The following is a 20,593-nucleotide window of genomic DNA, read 5'->3' on the forward strand; positions in this document are numbered from 1 at the left end:
AGCAAAGACAACAATCTGTCGCCTGTTTGTCCACAGCTCCTGAACAGTATAACACCCGGTAGGATTAAATCAAACCAGTCACAGTTCTGTGTCGACTACCGCTCAAAGTTGCCTCTTGCCAAAATGCAACAGCAGCAAAACAAACAAAAATACAGGTAAGAACAAGCAAAGAAATACTTTGAACCATGACGCGGTTTTCTTAATGGCCAAAAAGTTTAGAACCTGAAAAAGAAAGGGTCCCGTATTAATTTAGTTACAAGTTGAGTGCCCTTTTTCTAAAAGTAACACCAAACGCTGAAAGGTCAGCTTGCAATTATTAGCACAGTAGCTCTAGCCATGGCCCCAATAAAGGGTGGCCCACATGAAGTTGTCAATCCAATAAAGTTGTCTCTCTCTCTCTCTCTCACCTAATACAACCTGCCATGTTGTTAGCACTCCTTGTCTACGTGTGGCATGTATCAGCAAGAAGGGGCCTATTTGGTGCCGATGTATATTCGAATAACATAGGAATATGTTGTTCAGATGACATGCCGTTAACTATGGCGCCTGCTGTCTTTCACGCATGGTCATGCAGTAGCATGCAGGCGTAATTATTTTCAACAGCGCACAATCTACTTGGCGAGGTAAGCGTATTATACAGTTGCCGCAAGGACAACAGAATAATGCCGCAATAATTCCTCATAACACCCCAAAGAGAATGCACAGCCCGTTCCAGTAGTAAAGTTTAAATAGCATCATGTTCCGGCGCTCTGCACGCAAGCATGAATTTCGGAAACGGAAGTATGGCAGGGTCCAGATGTAACAGCTCACACTTACATAAATCAGAACAGTACATGACCGCATGTTTACTAAAAAGACGCCACAACTTGCTCTAATACTAGAAAAAGCTGTATCGACCCAAGAGTTTACTTCACCAAGAGCACTCGCTTCAGCACGCACATATCAGCATGATGCAATGGCGCAGTTCAAATGTCTTTTGAAGAAGCAAGCTGGCTGAAGTTGAGTAAATTTAAGTCATTGTGTTTGTGACGCAGAGGTTGCATAACATGAAGATGCAAAGGTGGCGATCGAAGACTTCAGGAACCTTTTAAATGCGTGTGTATGAGGGGAGGGTGCCACTTAGCAACAATGATACTGTTTCTAAAAGACAGCTACTAAGAGCAACTTTGTCTCCTTTAGTCTCTTTAGGCATTTCATATCTGAAGAGTAGACCTTGGTGCCATTTATGTTCTTGGTTGGTAGTTCACTGCAGAACTTTAGGGCTCAGCTAGAAGCCTTCAAGGAGTGGAAAAGCAACACTTCCTGTGCCGGTGGTACGATATGATGTGATTTAGACGAAACAATTGGCAGTTCTATACAAGGCTAAGCTTGCCTCAGAACGCAATACTCAGTTCCCCTACACTGACATGCATTCATGCCAAGTTATTTTTGCCATTTAGCAAATATATATACAAAATGGAAGCGAACCATACTGAAAAAGGGGGGGACACGACTTTTCATATACATGCAACCACTTTTCGGTGCCAATAACATGCCACCCAGCCCTACTTCTGTTTTTTTTCATCATGAATAGCACTCACTTCCACAATACATATGCGAAAGGATACAAGCAACCTTTGGTGGCAGTTGGCTGACAGTTTATTACTCTGTGCTTCTTAACTTTCTCAAAGTTTCTAGCTGCCCCTTAAAATTATCTGTATAGGCAATACACGAGATAAGCCCTCCACATCAGCCACTATTTACTCATTGAAGGCACCATCACAGTGGGAAATTGCAGGAAACATACACGCGTGTACGCATGCAAATCAATGGCAATAAATTGTGATTGACTTTCCAAAAGGGGTATGTCTTTTTACTTATGTTGGTCTGAAAAGTTGCAGTGCGCGTTGAAATGGGCATCGCAAGGTGGTCACTTGAGACCAACACAAGATGGCACTGTCTGCCGCAGGACCCACGAACAATCACAGTTCCCGCACTAGCACGGAACCGTCACTTGGCTGGTGATGCGACAGTATGACGAAAAACTAGAAGCGTTCACTTGGAGCCAGGTCTCAGTGTAGGATAAAACAGGCTCTCTGCAAGCACCCCACCGCCTCTTGGAGTGACGCACAATGCTGCGTAACACTTCCTCATAACTATCCACACCAAGGGCTTGCTCCTCTTGGATTACCTTGGGGCGAGTGCCTACACACAAACAAGGCTGGGCCTTCCCCTCCTGCTGGACCACTGGCAATCGCTGTGCGCCTCTTCCTCATGTGTGCGCTGCTGGAGACAGCAAGCAAAGACGATGAGATAGAAGACTCAGTGGAAATAATGCCTGGCCATGCGACTGCGCAGGTGGGCGACCCGGCTGGCCTTGTAGGTGAAGGCACTGGGGCACAGGTGGCACCAATATGAACCCTTGCCCGTGTGGATGTGCAGGTGGGTCACCCTTCTGCACAAAGGCCTGGCTGCAGTGGCGGCACTGCTGTGGGAGCTCGCCCGTGCGCGTTCACCAGTGCCTCTTCTGCAGACCCGGACTCGATGTCATGAAGGTGCACTGCTGGCAGCACAGCAGCTGATGACCCGGGGGTGGGCAGTCCTGCAGCTGCTGCTGCCTGCGAAGATGGGTAATAGCCTAGCCTGCAAAACGGAGACAGGAGAAAAACTGAGAGCCCTTTCTGCAGCAAATGAAGTGGCACGACACCAGCAGCAAGGCACAAGGTAAAAGGACAAAGAAAAAAGAAAGCGCCTCCACTGGTGCAAGCCAAGCCACTCTGCGCAGGTTGAACGTGCCCTGCAATGCAGACGAGCTCTCCTCTTTTTTGATGGCTCGGCAGTATATCAATCAAGAGGCTCCAGAAGCTTTAGCATCACAGCTTGCTCAGGAATGGCACACCTAGTGCTTTCAATCTAAAAAGATCTCCGATACCCCACTTTGGCAAGATTCCATTCCCTGTGGGTGTGAGACTGCCACTTCCTGTGCACACCCAGCACCATCGACTGGTTCACTTTAAATGTGCCTTCTGTTGATGTGAGCCACTGCTAAATGCCCTCTGCTGTTCAGCCTCAGTACCCTTGGGATGGAATCGCAGGTTTTGACATGCAGAGCCTGACTGAGTTGCAGCAGTACCAAAGTTTCTGAAGGGCCCATGATGTTTTTAAAGCAAAGCTTCCTAGCTCTACCAGCTAACGGTTCTTTCGTGGCGTGCGGGACAACAAACTCCTAACGCGGCGGTGGCAGTGGCGGAAGGGAGGGGTGGAGAGTTTCCCGCACGGAGCACACTGTAGATGGCGCAGCAAATTTCCGCGTTCCTCGTGCGGATGCCCCTGCCTGCCAGCGGCGGCGTTGGTGGTACAGCTTTGTCATCTGCTTTGTTATCAGCTTTATCGTCGTCTTTGTCGTCTGGTTATTTTGGGCCTGTTTTAGTGCAGCTTTGCGTCCATTGCGCACTGCCTTCACACGGCTTGATTAACTTGTTTGACAGCACCTCCCGGGGAACCCACATCCGACAAAATTAAGTGGTCATACTGCAAACATGCTTTAAGGATTGGTATGCAGGGTGGGAAAACAAAATGTAGAAGCCACATACATACATCTGGCCGCTAGAGAAATGCTAGCTTTTGCGCACTGCTTGCAACGAATGGGACTCCATTTTCTAAATTGGTGATGACCAAAAAAATTAAGAAGTATTACAAAAGGTGAAAGTAGCAACTGGTTCTGATTCTAAATCTGGTTCTAAAACTCTGGTTCTGGTTCTAAAAAGCAATTATAAAAGTTCCCTCAGCTTTCTCGCTATTCTCAAACTTACTAAACTAACTAGTGATGACGGACAGCCGTAAAATCGAAAGTTAGACCAGTTGGACTGCGCACGGTTACCGGCAGATTGCACACAATGGATGGGGAACAACCCCTACTTGAGGCATTTCTTACCTTTTTCACCGAACGGAGCGGGAACGATGCATGCGTAGGAATAATAAAAGCCGAACTTCACTGAACCCGAGTTTTTTATTACATAAAAAAACTGACGAGGGCAGACTCGCCTCCGAGTACACCACTTCGAGTATTCGATAGCCCTGTTTTCAATCTCACCGGAGTCGCGTTTATCGGCAACAGCCTTGTTCTTGACGGTAGAGCGGACACTCTGCTTAGACAGGCCTGTACTTCTGGTGATGTCAGCCTGTTTTTCCCCATGTTCAACACCGTTAATTACACTTATTTTATCCACCAGTGATATCAGCTACCCTGTCACTCATGCCGCTGGTCGCACAAAAAAAAAAAGCTACTGGCGACCCGGCTGTAGCAACGTTGCCAGACATAAAAAGGCGACCCGGCTGCCAGCAACGTTGCCAGACATAATAGTTTTCTTCCAAAAATAAACAAAGAAAAAGCACATCGGGTGCCGGCCCCGCGGAAGTCCGCTATAAACGTTCAGTCGAAACAATTTTCGCCTAAAATTTAGTCTGTTGTAGCCAATAGTCTGCTCTAGTCGGGTCCGTTGTGAGCGGAGCGGACTCCATTTAAAATGCATGGGGACCAGACAAACCAACAGAAATGGTCTGTTGTAACCGAAAGTCCGTTGTTGCCGGATCCGCTGTAACGAGCGTAGACTGTATCACCATGCTTTGCTTTGAAGCTGCTCAGCTCACACCCACCCAAAAATTTTAATTCTCGGTGTTTCCCGCCCACAATGCTGGTGGTGCAAAAGCAGCACCCACCAAGCAGACAACAATATGACCAGCCATTGTGAAGCAGATACCGTCACCTCATCAAGGCTGTTCCTGCCACAAACTGCATGCACAGCATCCACGCACACACACCCCACTAAACGAAACAAAATATTGTAAAGACTTAAAAACAATGGTGTGTGGCGACAGAACAAAGCACGGCTACTCAACTGCTACTTCTAGGCTGAGCGCCACATCAGTGTTCACCTTGTTCGGTGTAGATAACATGCACAGCTATCAGGTCATCCGACAGCCTAAGATGACAGCAAGTAGCAGGAAAGAAAAAAAGCTGTCGCCTTCCACTTTACTGCTTTTCTACGGTAAAGCATGTGGTAGGATTAGGCTAAAACAGTTATGGTTCTCTATCTGCTAACACAGAGTTGCCTCTTACAAAATTCAACAAATGCTTCAATGACAACATGAGGGCAAGATTGGGCAAAAACAAGCAAGGAAACATCTTTACACCATGATGACAATTGTGCTTTGATTAATGACCCGACAGTTTAAAACCTATATAATAACACCGCATTCATTTAGTTACAGGTTGACTTCACTGCTTTTTTTGAGAAACACCGCCCCATGCAAGGGAGGTCAGCCTGCAATGATGACCATGACCAAAAAAAGTTGAGCCATGGCCGCAACAAAGGGTGGCCCGCATGAAGTGTTCCCACCTGGCATGTTTTTAGTATTTCTAGCCTTCGTGTGGTTTCTATCAATGAGAAGGCACCTATTGGGGCCAATGTATACATGAATAAACAGAGGAATATATTGTTCAAGCAATATGCTGTTAGCTAAAGCACGTGCCATCTCTTGTGTATGGTAGTGCAGTAGCTGCAGATGCAGTTTCCATGCAAATGTGACAAATTTTGACAGTGCACATGCTTCTGGCATAGTAAGTGTATGCTACAGTTGTCTCGAAAACAATACTCGATAATCCTTGTGATACACTGAAGAGAATGCGCAGCCCATTCCAGCAGTAAACTTCAAAGTGCAAATTTTTTTGGAGTAGTGCACGCATCCATGAATGTTGGACACGGAAGCTTGGCGGGCTTCGAACATAACAGCTTGCACTTCCATGAGGCAGAACAGTGCGAGACACCTCAGGTCTATGAAAAAAATGCAACAAAGTGTTTCAATACTAGAAGATGCTGCATCTACCGATTAATTTCATCATGAGCACTCGCTTCAAGAGCAGTACATTTTGCCATGATGCCATGTTTGAGCTCAGATGTTTCACTTCAGACTGTGGTCAGAAGTGGCACCAGTCTGCCTGCCGAGTTTATTCCCCCCAACGGACAAAGAAACAAAAGGAATGAAAGAGGTGCAAACACGGTGTAGCAGCAAAGACGACTGTGTTATGAATGTTGGGCTGGACCGCATGGAGAGCAATGAGCCAGACTACTGTTTCTAAGCCAACACGCGTTATATTCAAAAGGCAATCCAAACAGGCAGATACGAAAGGGGGAAGACAATATTTACAAGACTCGCAGAGGACTGGCGAGGAATTGGTCCACTACAGCCTGCTGGGGCTGGCATGGTGGATGGAGCAGAGACGGGCTGGTGACTTTGGTGAGTCGACGCGAGGTGGCAGTCTGTCCGCAGAGCTGACGAGATGTGTGCGCCGAGACGCTTCAACCCGGCGTTATGTTCCATGACAAAGAATGTGGCGGTGTCAGTGATTTGCAGCGGGAGGAGATAGCTTGGGCTCGAAACGACGCCTCACTGCCCATGCTCCGGGTCACCGGCACACCACTCACTCTTGGGCCCGGCTTCTCCCGGCGGCGTCCAGGGCTGTCGTCGGGCCTACACCCCGACAGACGGAAACTTGGAAGGAAGCGCCGGCGACAGACCTTGGGCCAACAATGCGAGGGCGCTGTCTTGCTGTCGTCCTGGCCGACCGCTTCCGAGCTCCTTCTTCTTCTCTTTCTTCTTGCTGGCCCTTTCTCTTCGGCAAGCGGTACACCAACGTTTCGGCGGATTGGCCACCACACTGCCCTGGCTCTTCACTACACTACCTCCCTCTTCAGAAAGTTCTTAGAAAGAACTATTCTAGAGAAGTTGGTGATGGAGTCAGTGTCCAGAGAAGGTCTAAACACCAATCAACCTCGAAAAGTCACACAGCCCAGTCCCTATGTGCGAGCTCGTAGAACATAAAAGTTCACACAGTAAAATCCAAGCAAGTCCCTATAAACAGTTCGCACGGGCACAAAAACAGTTCAAACAGTTCTCTCAAGCTGCTTCACAGGTCCTCCGACGTGTTAACTATAAAATGTTCTAAGCTAACAGAAGAATCTATGCCTAAGTGCACTACAAGAACATAAAGCGTAGTAAGCTGTGTGCAGCCGGAAATTGTTACTCAAAGTCACATTGCCATGTCCATGCATGCGTGTTTCCCGGAAAAGCGTACGGTTGCTAAGAAATTCGGCGCCTCTTTCGCGTCGGGCAGCATGACCCTCTGCTATGAAACCCCCCTGATTTCTTTTTCTGCGCCTCTTAGGAGCATGTTTGTGTTCTGACAACTGGTAAGAAAAGGGCTGTCCTGAAGTCTTGGAAACATATTATGTTGTTTACGCCTTTGTGGCTTTCTCCTCTGTTCGCGTCTGGGTTTAGCCTGTTTGCGCAAATGCTTGTGCGAAGTCGTTTTACCCTGCGTATGACTTCGCAGGGTGATCCGTATAGTGGTGGTTGGTCCTGCGGAAAGGTTGCACATCCTGATACTCCGACGAAATACTGAGCCTATTGAAAATCACTTAGCCTGGCACATTACATGGCATTTGCTTTTGCGACTCAACTTAGGCAAACATAGAGTCTTGCAATGGTTAAAACGCCCTTGCCAATCTTGCTTTAGAGATACGTGGCTAAGCAGAGTACAGACGGATGTTTTCGATGTTTTCGTGGCCGAATGCATCCCAGTCTTCTTGCGGCTCTTTCATTTCCGCGGTAGCCTTTGCGAGCACGAAAACATTTCACTGACACCTTGGCGTTCTTTTGGAATAATGACTTCGGGGCGTTATTTGAACATGCTTCGAAACAAAGTGAACCGTGTGGCTCATCTGCCTCAGGATCTTCTGCGTTAACATCACTAGTTTCAGGTGCCTGTAAGTCAAGCTGTCTTGGATTAGGAACTGAGCTACAAGCTTTGTGGATGGGTTTGGAGCCTGACACATGTACAGAAGTACAAGATATGTCGGGAGGATGAGCGAGGCGTATGCACGATTCAAGAGAGCGGCGATTTCTTTGTTGAGGGCGGCTATTCTTCGTTCATCCCCATCCTTCTTTTTCTCATACTCTCTGAGTGCCTGCATTTCCTCTTCCTCTTTCCTTTGCTGATATTGTTTCCGGATCGCATCTTTGTGCTCACCAGAATCTCTCAAGAGAGCGACATCAACACCAAGTCTCCTCGCCCCCCTATTCAAGGATAGCTCCTCTTTCAACTTCACTTTCTCCCTGTCGAAGTACTAGTTGCGAAGTGCTGTACCCGTCAGTCCCAAGTCTTGTCCAGGGCCCGTTTGCCGGAACGCGATAAGTGTGGGAATAAGTTCTCAACTACAATTTCAGCGCTGTTGAGGTAATAAGTCGTTTGCCCGAGATGGAAACAAGCGCTCGGGTAAGGTAATATTTCCACCCGCCGCGGTGGCTCAGTGGCTAAGGTGTTGCGCTGCTGAGCACGAGGTCGCGGGTTCGATTCTCGGCCGCCGCGGCTGCTTTTCTGATGGAGGCGAAAAGCAAAAACGCCCATGTGTACGAGATTTCGGCGCATGTTAAAGATCCCCAGGTGGTCAAAATTAACCCGGAGCCCTCCACTACGGCGTGCCTCATCGCCTGCGTTACGTCGGCGCGTTAAACGCCACAATCAATCAATTAAGGTAATGTTTCCGTCGGCGTGCTCCTTAGGAACGGGCACAGGGGGTATACGCCAGGGCTGCTCCCCGGCCCGGAGGTTCACGACTACAGGAACATGCGGTACTCCAGGCCCGCTCGGTGGCCCAGAGGTCTGAAAAGTCAGGAACGAAGCTGCTCGTCCCCGTGTTCTTGGACCTCCGGGCCAGCGAGTGGACCAGGCGTATACCCCCCGTGCCCGTTCCTAAGGAGCACGCCGACAGCCACGGTGCCCGCATGCCTCGCGGCGTAAATCCGAGCCTGGGAGCCTGAAAGCGTGTGCGCTCAAGGCGTGTCATCAACGCGATCCGACGTCGTGTGCGGTTCGCGGCGTAGGCCCAACGAGCACCACCGCATCGACGGTCTTGCCCCGTCACCGATCCCAGAGGCATCTGCACCTGGACCGGGGTGGGGTGAGACGCTGGCGGGACATTTCGTGTACGCTTTTGTGTCCTGTGAGGTAGTCGCAAGTGTGCTGTTTCGGTGGGTTTTGCGTAACTGGAAATACAGGTGATGGTGATGGGTGTCGGAACCAGTCGTTAGGTCTGGTGCAAGGTGCTGGTTGGACCTCTGACCTTTCCAGAACGATAGATATTGCCAGGAGAAGCCATGATGCTTTCACTTTCAAAGCATGAAAGCGGACCCAAACAATTTTTTGCCATCAAGCAAACATTTCAATGAAATGGAAACAAAGTATAATGGAAAAATGGGGGAGGGGGGGACGGGGGGACACGTCATCATTTAGTTACATATAAATCCAGTACACCATACCAGTTATCGAAAAAATCCTGACCCTTCCTCTCCTTTCTCTTTACTCATTATGGCTTGCACTCATTCATTCAAGTTACCGTATAGTGCGGAAAATAGGTCGAGGCTTTTTCCAGAAAATATTGCTAAAATTTCACCCCTCGACTTATATACCAGTCATTGGTGGAAGTCGAACGTTCGTCTGGCAACATGGCGCGCCGCTTCAATTTTCCGCGTATCAACGCCATCTTTTTTTTTTTTGTGCAGTTGCAGTTAGTGTTTGGATTTGTAGCGAAAAGTCAACCAGCAACAAAATGAGCACTGGCACGCATCGGCAATTCACCGATGCATTTAAAAAAAAGGTGATTGAGTACGCCGAAGCGAACAGGAACATGTCCGCGCAGCGGCAGTTGAGCGTGTCAGAAAAAAGCGTACAGAAAACCAAGCCTTCGGCGTGCAGTGCAAGGAAGACGTCGTTTCGCGGTTGCCGTGCGGTGCACCCGGAACTCGAAGATAAAGTGGCAGATTTTGTCCACAAGTACCGTGCCAGATCCTTGCCTGTCACAACGGAGTGCATCCGCACAAAGGCCATCGAGCTCGCCCGTGAAACGGGGCTCTCCAGGGAGCAATTTAAGGGCTCCATTTACTGGGTCTGCCGCTTCATGCGACGGAAAGTCTTTACTCTCCGCCGGCACACTTCAATCTGCCAGAAGCTGCTGGGGATGTACGAACAGAAGCTGTTGGATTTCCAACGTTACGAAATTTGTCGCCGGCAGCAGCAGGGCTACATGGCGGGTCAGATCGGCAACGCTGACGAAACGCCGGTCAGGTTCGACATGCCGTCGGCCTCAACAGTCACCAAACACGGGGCAAAGCAGGTGAAGCTGCTGTCCACAGAGAGCGAGCATTCACGCTTCACGGTGATGCTTGCGTGCACCGCCGACGACAGAATGCTGCCCCCCTACATCATTTTCAAGCGGAAGACGCTGCTGAAGGAGGCCTTCCCGCGGGACGTCGTCGTTCGTGTGAACGAGAAGGGCTATATGGACGAGGCCCTCATGGTGGACTGGGTCCGCACACTGTGGGATCGGCGTCCGGGCGCACTTCTACACTGTCCCAACATGCTAGTGTTGGACGCTTTTCGGGGGCATTTGACGGCGTCGGTCAAACAGGCACTCCGCGACGGGAGGACGGACCTCGTTGTCATTCCCGGAGGCATGACATCGACCTTGCAGCAGCTGGACGTCGTGCTCAACAAGCCGTTCAAAGACCATGTGTGTGAGTAGTACAATGAGTGGATGGCCGGCGACAATCCGCGCACCCCAACTGGCCGGCTGCGCAGGCCACCTCTGGCAACTGTTTGTGCTAGGGTGTCCCAGGCTTGGCGTGCACTGCCCGAAGAAATGGTTGTGCGCGCTTTCAAGTGCTGCATCAGCAACGCCCTCGACGGTACCGAGGACGACGTTCTGTGGGACGCTGCCAGCAAAAAGCAGTCGTCCTCGGATGAGAGCGGCGACACCTCCAGAGAGTGAGCCACCGGGCAACGCGCCGTGATACGTGTGCGGCCTGCGATGAGCGGACGTTTCCGGGCGCGAATTCAGACGCGAATTTGAATTGTGACCGAGGAATAAAACGTTTTGTGCCTAAAATACTTTTTCGTTAATTTCTCTGCCTCAAGGTAAGGGGTCGACTTATATTCCGCTTCGACCTATATTCCGCATTATACGGTACTTGTCCGAAATAGTGGAAACAAACTTTATTGGGCAGCTGGTGTAAGTTCATCCCCGTGTATCCTTATATCCTCACTTTCTGAACCTTCATAGGTGCACCCATAAAGTACCTGTACAGGTGCACGAGACAAGCACTAAACATGAACTGCTGTTTACCGACCCAAGGTGCCCCAGAAGTGGGAAATTACACAAGTCATATGCACACAGTGTGGGTGTTTTGCACATATATCTATGGTGACGCATTGTGAGCCCCTCATTTCAAGAGGGGTGCGTCTTTTTGCATGTGTTGGTTTGCAAATATGCTGCATGTGTTCAAATGGGCAGTCTATGGTGGTGTGCCAGCCCTCGCTGCAGGCCACTTGTGACCAACGCAGGATGCTACCATCTGCAAGGGTCCTACCCATACGGTGAATACCGTCAAAACGCCAGAAAACTGCAGGCTACATATCCAATCCCACATCATGATGCAACAGCAACTGAAGCCCAGATGCTACACCAGATACAGTGGAACCTCGATAATACTACTTTCAAGAGATCGTGCAAAAGCGTCGTGTGACTGGAGTGTCTTATGATCGGGGTACGGGTAAATGCCAGCCTAGTATACTGTCTCACACGACAGGTGGGCTAAGAACGCATCCGAACTACTATATTTAGCGCATTCTAGTGCAATTTGCAAGTCTCAAACTGAAATCTAAAGTTTCTGAACATGAAACACCTACTTTGTGCCCCCTCCCCATGACGGCATTTGTGCACACCAGCCATGCACCGCGTGCTATGAAACCCCTGTGCCATCCGGCACTATTTATAGAATGCCAGCCCTGCACCTAACGTGCGCTAGATAATGTTGATGTGTTTGAGCAAATTGAGAAGGGAAAAAGCAAAAGTGTGAAACTGCCAAGGCCAAGCGAAACGAACGATAGTGCAAGGTAGTGGAAAGAGAAGAGCGGAGCGACAACCCAGTTTAAAAATACACTGATAAGCCAAGAGTAGAGATAGAGCGAGTAAGCGTCGCCAAAGGAAGAAACTTGGATCGAGCAGGCGAGAAAAACGGGTGTTTGGTCATCATTGTGGGGTTTTATCATGTGTTTTGACTTGGTCGGCTGGATGGGAGGTTCAAATTCATGGTCCGCCGGCCACCTGGACTTCGACTTCTCGCAGTTGGTCGTTGACGTTCTACCTCCGCTCGGGACTGTCATAACTTACCGTATTTACTCGCATAATTTGCGCACTTTTTTTTGCGAATTTAGGGCCTCAGAAAGGGGGTGCGCAAATGATGTGGGTATTTTGCGAAACGTCCAAAATAACGTGTACACGGTCCTAACGCGGACTATACAAATAAGAGACAATCGAGTATGATAGCACAAGCAAACGATACTCGTTTATTTAAATGCTTACACAGTTAAAAGCACACAGAAAAGTAGTTGAAAGTACACAGTCGAAAGTACCTACAAAAGTCCAGTCTGGTTGTGGTCTAGTCGGAATCGCTGGTCGAGAAGTCCGACTCCGAGTCGTCGTCACGGCCGCCATCACTGCCCTCCCAAAGCGCATCGTCCTTAGTTCCGTCGAGCGCATTTGACAGCCCCGTCTTCTTGAAGCTGTGCTCCACGATGCTGGGCGAGACCATGTCCCACACTGTCACGATCCACTCGCAGACCGTCTCCAGTGGCGGTTGCTTTATCCTCCCAATGGGAGTGAGCCCGTGCTCTCCGCTGGCCATCCACTCGATGTACATCTTGCGCACGTAGTCCTTGAAGGGTTTGTTGACCGACACATCCAAGAGCTGTAGGACAGATGTTAGGCCACCCGGAATAACGGCCAGGTCAGTCCACATGTCGCACAACTTCTTCACAATCTTCACAAGATGCCCTTTGAAGCTGTCGAGCACCAACAGCAATGGCAGTCGCAGCAAAGCCCCCGGTCTCTTGCCCCAGTGTCGATCCAGTCCTGCATCAGCTCCTCGTTCATCCACCCGTTTTCTTGTGCACGGATGTGAATGCGGGCCCCAGCTTCATTTTTTGCACTGTCTTCCTCTTGAAGATGACGAAGGGCAGGAGTTTATGGCCATCCGCTGTCACGGCAAGCATAACCATGCAGTGTTGTTTTTCGCAGCCGGTGGTCTTGAAGGGCACAGACGAGACGCCTTTCTCGCTCACTGTGGTGTTGGGCGACATGGCGAACGTCAGTGGTGTTTCGTCAGCGTTCCCAATCTGGGACATGATGAAGTTCCCCGTTCGGCGTAATCCAATCACGAATCAGTGAAACAACACAATTTTCTCCTCGTAGTCCTGGGGTAACCGCCGGCAAAGGGCCGTTCTCTGTCTGAGAGACAGTTGGTGGCATCCTATGAAGCGTGTCACCCACCCTCTGCTCGCCTTGAATGCCGCAGCAGGGATCCCTTTCTCATGTGCGATCTTCCTTGTTTCAAACTGTAGCATCTCGCACGACACGGCAAGACAGGACGACTTCATCTGTCGAGCATACTTCAAAAGCTCTTCTTCCACGGCAGGAAACTTTCCTTGCTGTGGTCCCCGAAACGCTCTTCTTCCAGGTTTGGTATTTTGGAGAGAACTTTTCTGCTTCTTCCAATACCGCACATGGCTCTCGTTCACGTTGAAGTGCTTTGCGGCAGCACGGTTCCCTTTTTCCTCAGCAAATTCAATGACACTGAGTTTGAATTTGGCCGTATACAAATCGAGATTCGCGATCGCTGCGCCGCCTGCCGCCGCTTCTCCGCAGCATTTGCGGGATTAGTGCTGCGTGGCTGATAGGTGGCCATGCAGTGTTTTGGTTCTCTTTCGCTTCTCTTTGCCTTTCTCGCGCACTAAACAACTTGCTATGGTGATGTCTGTAAGCAAATCGCATGTTTAGGGGCACTTTAAAACATACAGCTGCATCTTGGTATATCACGCGAACGCCAACAAGAGCGACCTGGGGAGGCGGTTCTGCGCGTTTCTTGGCCACTCTTGCGGCGTCGGCGATGGCAGCAGCACAAGTGAATTCTATTTCTGTCGCCTCGTTTAGACCTGATAGTGGCACTGCAAGAGGTTGGTTCGTTTTGCAGTGCAGACAACAAATACGGCTTTGCTTCGAATATGTACGTCGTAGAAAAATATGTTTCGGCTTTCGGGGATGTGATAACCCAATAGGTGACAATAACTTGTGACTTTCATGAGAATATAAGCCACGCGAAAATGGTAAGTACACTCAAAGGCTGTGCTTTGTCAAATGTGTGCCCACTCATGCCTTATAGCAAGCACCAAGATTTAAGTTAATGAAACCACGGGAAAATGAACGGTCTGCAAGTCAGGAATGAATAGAATAGTCGTACGGGAATGAAAAAAACCCAGTGCAGCTTCTGAAAGCCTACAGACGTTTGTTTAAGCAAGGTATTATTCAACCAGACCAACTAGATGCAAAATGCACTGATATTTGGCAAGGCATGGAGGGGGGGGGAGGAGGAGGGGACGCTCAACTATATTGTTTACAAATGCGGAGCGAAATCAACGAATGAACGTTTTAGTAATCACACACACAAGCTGCGTGTTTACTTTTCGTTTGTTTTTTGCCTTCAACGAACGGCTGATCACTCGGCGGACGCATTTTTTGAAAAATACAGGGTAGGCAGTTCACAAGCGATACGAGGTGTCGTCGGAAGAGTTGATTGATTTATTGTAGGTTTTAACGAACCGACGCAACGGAGGCGATGAGGCGCGCCGTCGTGAAGGGCTCCAGATTAATTTTGACCACCTGGAGATCCTTAACGTGCGCCGAAATATCGTACACATGGGCTCGTTGGAAGAGTGGTATCTGATAAGGCTCTCTGATTTCAGTTTATGCTAGATACTGCAGTCTCCCTGTGTCATATGACGATGTTTCGAAGAAGAGTTTAGTCGCCGACGCGGATTACTATTTAAGCCCGTCTCTGCGCTTCTCGTGGAGGATAAATGTAACACATGAATCTTTGCGAGTGCTCACCTCGGGGCAAGACGACCCAGCATGAAATTTTTCGTCGTGTACTGACTCCCGAGTATAATTTTGAATTATCCATCGTACTTCTTTCGTAAAATGTTTATGAAATTTATGTCGCATTGGCTGATTCAGGGTAGTGATCAATATAAGCGTAACTTGCGTGCTGTCAGGTATGAGTGCTACGCTAGATTATGTAAGCGCACTAAGCCGATTTACATGATAGTGTGTATGGCCGCAACATGGCCATCGCAGGAAACATGGCTTACGAAGACACTGCCACTAAATTTCAGGGAAGCGGAATTGCAATCAGCTGCATGAATATCCCTGCTTCGGGACACCAGCCTGTGACACACACCTGGCACTCATATAGACCGAATTTCCAACACTAAGATCGTGTCATAAACGTTTATACCCCCGTAAACACACCACGCTTGCAAACAGAGTGCCTGCTTCATATTATTCTGTATTTATAACGCGTAAAAACGGTAAATCGCTGTCTTGAACGAGCCCCAAAAGCAACGGCGACAGCGGGGAGCGGGTTGGAGACTCCCACGGCTGCTTTCGAAACGGGCCGCTAGGGGCATTTCAGTGGGGCCCCTACAGGCCGCGCTCGAGGCGTATAGTTCTTGTAGCCCATCGCTACTGCAGCAAAAGGTGACTGACTGACGGCGACGGCAAAACGTGAACACAAAGGGAGGATTCCGTCGCGGCGCGTACACAGGAATAGGCAGAGGCAGAGGCAGAGGATTCTCTCGCAGCGCGAACGCAGGAAAGAAGAGGCGGCAAGGCGACACCGTGGCAGGGCTGATACGCCCTCTCACATCTCCGATGCAGAAATTAGTGCTTCCGACTCCACGTCTGCCTTTGTGTGTGTTGTGTGCGAGTTCTCACGGTGCAAAAGAAAGGAAAGGAGGAAGAAGGCACACGCTCGAGCAGTTCCGACTCCCAGCGGAAAGGACGAGAGGAAGGATGTGCATGTGTCGGGAAGGGCAGAGAAGGGGAATGCAGCTGGGTAGGGTGCCTGGATGTTCCTCCTCGCCTGTGCTCCATCACGGAGGGGCGGAGTGGAGGCGCACCCAGACACGGAGAAGGGAAGAAGTGAGAAAAGAATGAAGGGACTATTGGCGAGCAGCATCGTATATCACTGCTCTCCCATGCACCATGCCGCCGTCCAAAGCGTGCTTGTTTGTGCACACATGCCAATGGGTTCTCTTGGGTGAGACAGGGAGCGCAAAACATGCGAGTAAAATTTTCTTTCTGTAAACCTGGAAAAAACTTAAGGGTGCGCAAATTATGCGAGGGTGCAAATTATGCGAGTAAATACGGTAACTCCCACCTGTGAACCTTTGCACATAAAGCAGCGTCAAATGGGGGTTCAGAATAAAGAAAGGTCAAGACAAGGCGGCGAAGCGGTGTAAAAGACAGGAAAAACGCTGGTTTATCCCTGCCAAGGACCATTGTATGAAGCGGATCATGTGCACCTGAGCGTTGTATAATCAGGGTTTTTAATGCATATAATGGGGAGTTTGTAAGGACCGCGGTGATCTGTTGTAAAAAGCGGGTCATCATAAGGCCCAGAGACGTATCAGTAGTGTTCTCATAAATCTCGCGGGGCAAAAATTCTCCAACAACGGTACCCCGAATACGCCGAATATTGGAGGCCATGTGGAGAGATTGCTACCCTCTTCCATGGTATGTGGGCCTGTACACACCTCCGAGCAGGAGTGTGGGCACCCCACACATCAAAAGAACCCACCACTGACTTCGTAAGAATCGTGGGAGGCCCTCTTCGCCAGCCCTGTCTAACAGATCCAAGAGGACCTAATCAGCAAGGCCAAGACGAGAGCAAAAGCCACCGGAGCCCTGGATTAAGGGTTCCACCAGTGATTCTCTCATCTTTCTCTCCCCCTCCACGCTCCTCCATCTTTACTTCAATAAAGCTTATTCAGTCAGTCAGTCCTACCCACAATCACACGTCCCGTAATAGAGTGGAGCAATTGTCTCCCTCCTGGTGAGGCCACCATGTGAGGACAAAACATTCGGCCGTAGTCAGGTCCCATAAAATAAAATGGGCTCGTTCTCCATGACCCCCCCTCCCTGGTGTCCTGCACAATCCCTCTGGCTAACGACCGCACAAAGGAACTTGCTCCCCTCCGATCTCATTGGAGGGAGTGTGCGCACCCACCCACCTGGTCCCTGCTCCCTGGGCACTACTGGTGGTGGCGGTGCTCCTTCTGCTCGTGGGTTTTCCTCTGGATGTGGTGCGTGAAGGCCATCGCGCAGAAGCGTCAGTGGAAGGGCCTCTCCCTCGTATGCGTGTGCACGTGGCTGACCAGGTGGCTCTTCTGGGAAAAGGCCTTGGGGCACAGGTGGCATCGGTAGGGGTGCTCGCCCGTGTGGATGCGCTGGTGCCTCTCCAGGTGGCTCGGGCGCGGTGTTGTGAAGCTGCACTGCTGGCAGCGCAGCAGCTGGCGACCCGCCGGGGACTCGTGCTGCACCCTGTGGCCATTTGGTGAGGGGGAAGAGCCTGCAACCGAGAAAGAGTGGTAAAATTTCAGTGCCCTTTCACTCTGTGTGATGAAGGATTACCAGTGAAGCAGCGGTGCGCAATGTCAGAATAGTCTTAGCGGCTAATTCTCGCAGAATTTTGCTTCCGCATAGTTCTGGTAAAATGACAATTACGGCCGTTTTTTTATAACCATACTCCCTCTGTACACGGCCATGTATTGAAAGCACACAGCAATTCTGTAGAACAACTTCACCGTAAGCAAATTATGACTAGTATATGAAACTCTGCATCTTAGCAGTCTTTGCGGGTAATTTCCATTAATTTGTTGCGGGACACTTTCGATAACACAAGAGCTGGCCTTTTTGTAACCGTCCTCCCTCCTCAGATGGCGATGCTTCACTGGGCAACACACAATGTAGAAAAGCCAGACCAAGCTTACACCAAACTCTTTGAAGTTGGCTTCACCTCTAAATACAATTGCACTGCTGTGAAGACATTTCTCCAGGGGCAACACGAGCAGTCATATCAAGATATGAAGGCCCCAGGACCTTTTTTTTTTACTTTTATGAACTTTTTTGCACTGGTAACCAGTTTTTGCATGGCGGAGGAACTTGCTCCAGGGAGAGCATGACATGATACCAGCACAGGCTGTTATCACTGCCAGCCCTAGAACAGCTTCGCAGTACAGAGCCCTTTCACAGACGAACATAGTGACTGTATCAGCATTGACATTTTATAGCTGACAGTCTCTCTTAGGCCACTTTAGCATGAAAATTTTGGCCTGAGTGTCTGTCCCTCTACTTGGCCTTCTGGCCAAAAGTTGAAATCATTCGTCAAAAAGAAGTATATATCTGCCGAAGCACTTCAAACAACTAAATCTGCTGTCCAAATTTCATACATGGCTTCATAATTTATTCCAAAGAAAACATTCGAGACAAAATGTAGGTACTTAACCAGTAGTTCCCGTGTTTTTATAGTTAAGAATGCAACTTGGGTTGGTTTTTTATGATCAATGAAAAAAAGGGGGGGGGGCATTAAAAATGTAGCAGAAAGACCCTGGCATGTGTGAGGTAAACGCAAGCACAAATGCACTCAAGCAGTTCCACGCAGAGCAAGAAACAAAACATAAAGAAAAAGGGGTGTGCACTGTCCCAACAGATTGCCGCGAGCAGTGCAAAGGTGGGAAAATAGAGTCACACTGGACAAACGTCTGTTCAGCTAATCACAAGAGGAGTGAGACAAGAAGGAAATAGTCCGAGGGGTTGGAGTGGAGAGCGGAGGAGTTACATGGCACGGGAGGCACACAACTGTACGTCTTTTGACGTTATTTGTAGTGAACAGAGCAGATACGTGGCCAATTTCTATCAGACTGTTTTGGAGCGTTCCAGAAAAAATTGTGTCCACAATTCACCCTTAGAATGAACCAGACAAAGTTCTATTCACGACAGTCATGCCAGAAATGAGCCAACACAAAGCTGTTGTCTGCCCAATGAACTTAAAAGGACACTGAAGCAAATGAGTCTATGTTATTTGTGGCTGCGATATTAGGTGTCTTCCACCTGATTAATTTATCATTTAGCAACCTCTAGAGTTTCGATTCATTTGTAGCAGGTGGCGAATCAGAAAACCCCGTACACCAACTATGGCGACCCTATCAACTGCCGCAATAAAGCCATACTAGTTTGCAGCCTGTTTTCATGCTATGTACGCTTTCCAAACTTAAGATGTTTTTGTTAGTGTGAACTGTTTAATACAAAAGCATTAGTTGACTCAGTAGGTAAAAAACTTGATGTTACCAAGGGGAAAAGAAATAGCACACAACATGGCTGACAGATGGTTCACACACACACACACACACACACAAAAGAAAGGCCAGCATCACAAACAGTACAAAACTAGCGGAAATTAACAGCATGTTTCTCAGAAAAGCTCCCAAACCGAGTAAGGCCACTGAGTCGAAATAAAAATTGATCAAATATGAATCTGGGTGGGAACCAAACCCAGGGCCTCTGAAATGAGAGACAAACAGGCGTCCCCTACAACCCGGTGGCTCCATGGCTCCAGCTAACTGAAGGCGTACACACTGAATGCGCTGTGGCATACAACTTGGAAGCGAACGTTGGATACATGTACCGAGGCTTACATTTGTAGTTCGGAAATGCTGATTGTGCAACTAGCAAACAAGCAAGCCACAACACGATTATCTTCAAAATGCCCGCTTTGCTTAGTGTTCAACAGCAGTGCCACCATTAGGCACCTATACTGAAACCCGCAATCAAATATAACTGCTTCAACAGATGGTGTGAAAGCAGTGCGAAAATGGGAAATGACAAAGGTGCGAGGGGAAGCGATAATACGAGGGCATTTTCAGTAATGGCACATTACTGCACTACCATTAAACTATATCACAAGGTGTCTCCGTAATTTTTTGTTTGTTTACTCTGCATGTTAAACATGCTAGCAATCTTAAATTTAGCCCTGACGGATTGCCAGTATGTCATCATAGCCAACATAAACAAACTAGTGGGCAGAGTGGTATAAGAAAAACCGCACTTTCCTCTCTGCTTTTTCTCATCAAAAATGTGTGTAAATCAACCATAATCACTTAAAATCTAGCTTATATATTCCAGACAGACAATGTTTACAACGTAGTTAGGTGTCCATTTACGCTATAAGAGGTTAGACAAATTAGCAGCCGGCATATGCACAGCTACATGCAATGTTAGACTGAAGGAATGGCTGCCACGATAAAAGATTAACAATCGCAACAAAAAAGTATTTTTAATGACACGTAGCATTCTTCGCCCACCACCAAAGTGCTTCATTTAAACGTGTCCACACAGATGGCTGAGCACACCAGACTTTAGCAAGACGACAACCACAGCAGCATCAGATTGGAATTGAAGGGCACTTAACAAGGATGACTGAAAAACAATGAGAAATAACAGAGCTGCCGGTAACAAATATATACGACAAGGTCAAGCACTGGTGAAGGAGGCAGCAAGGAGGCAGCACATACACTGCCGGGAATGAAAACAACGAAATTGGTACA

The 20,593-nt window shown here is 48.8% G+C and overlaps 1 long non-coding RNA gene across 1 annotated transcript; it reads right to left on the reverse strand.

The window, feature by feature from the left end:
* Positions 1-887: 887 nt before the first annotated feature.
* On the reverse strand, positions 888-17,597 carry LOC144178967 (uncharacterized). The gene is made up of 2 exons (XR_013324116.1): positions 17,222-17,597; positions 888-2,622 (listed from the first exon to the last, which is right to left on the reverse strand). It is a non-coding gene; the product is annotated as an uncharacterized LOC144178967 (long non-coding RNA).
* Between the last annotated feature and the right edge of the window lie 2,996 nt (positions 17,598-20,593).

The sequence above is a fragment of the Haemaphysalis longicornis genome, unplaced genomic scaffold, assembly GCF_048455015.1.
Source record: "Haemaphysalis longicornis isolate Haplotype H1 unplaced genomic scaffold, Haemaphysalis longicornis Haplotype H1 scaffold_4, whole genome shotgun sequence".
Lineage (NCBI taxonomy): Eukaryota > Metazoa > Arthropoda > Arachnida > Ixodida > Ixodidae > Haemaphysalis > Haemaphysalis longicornis.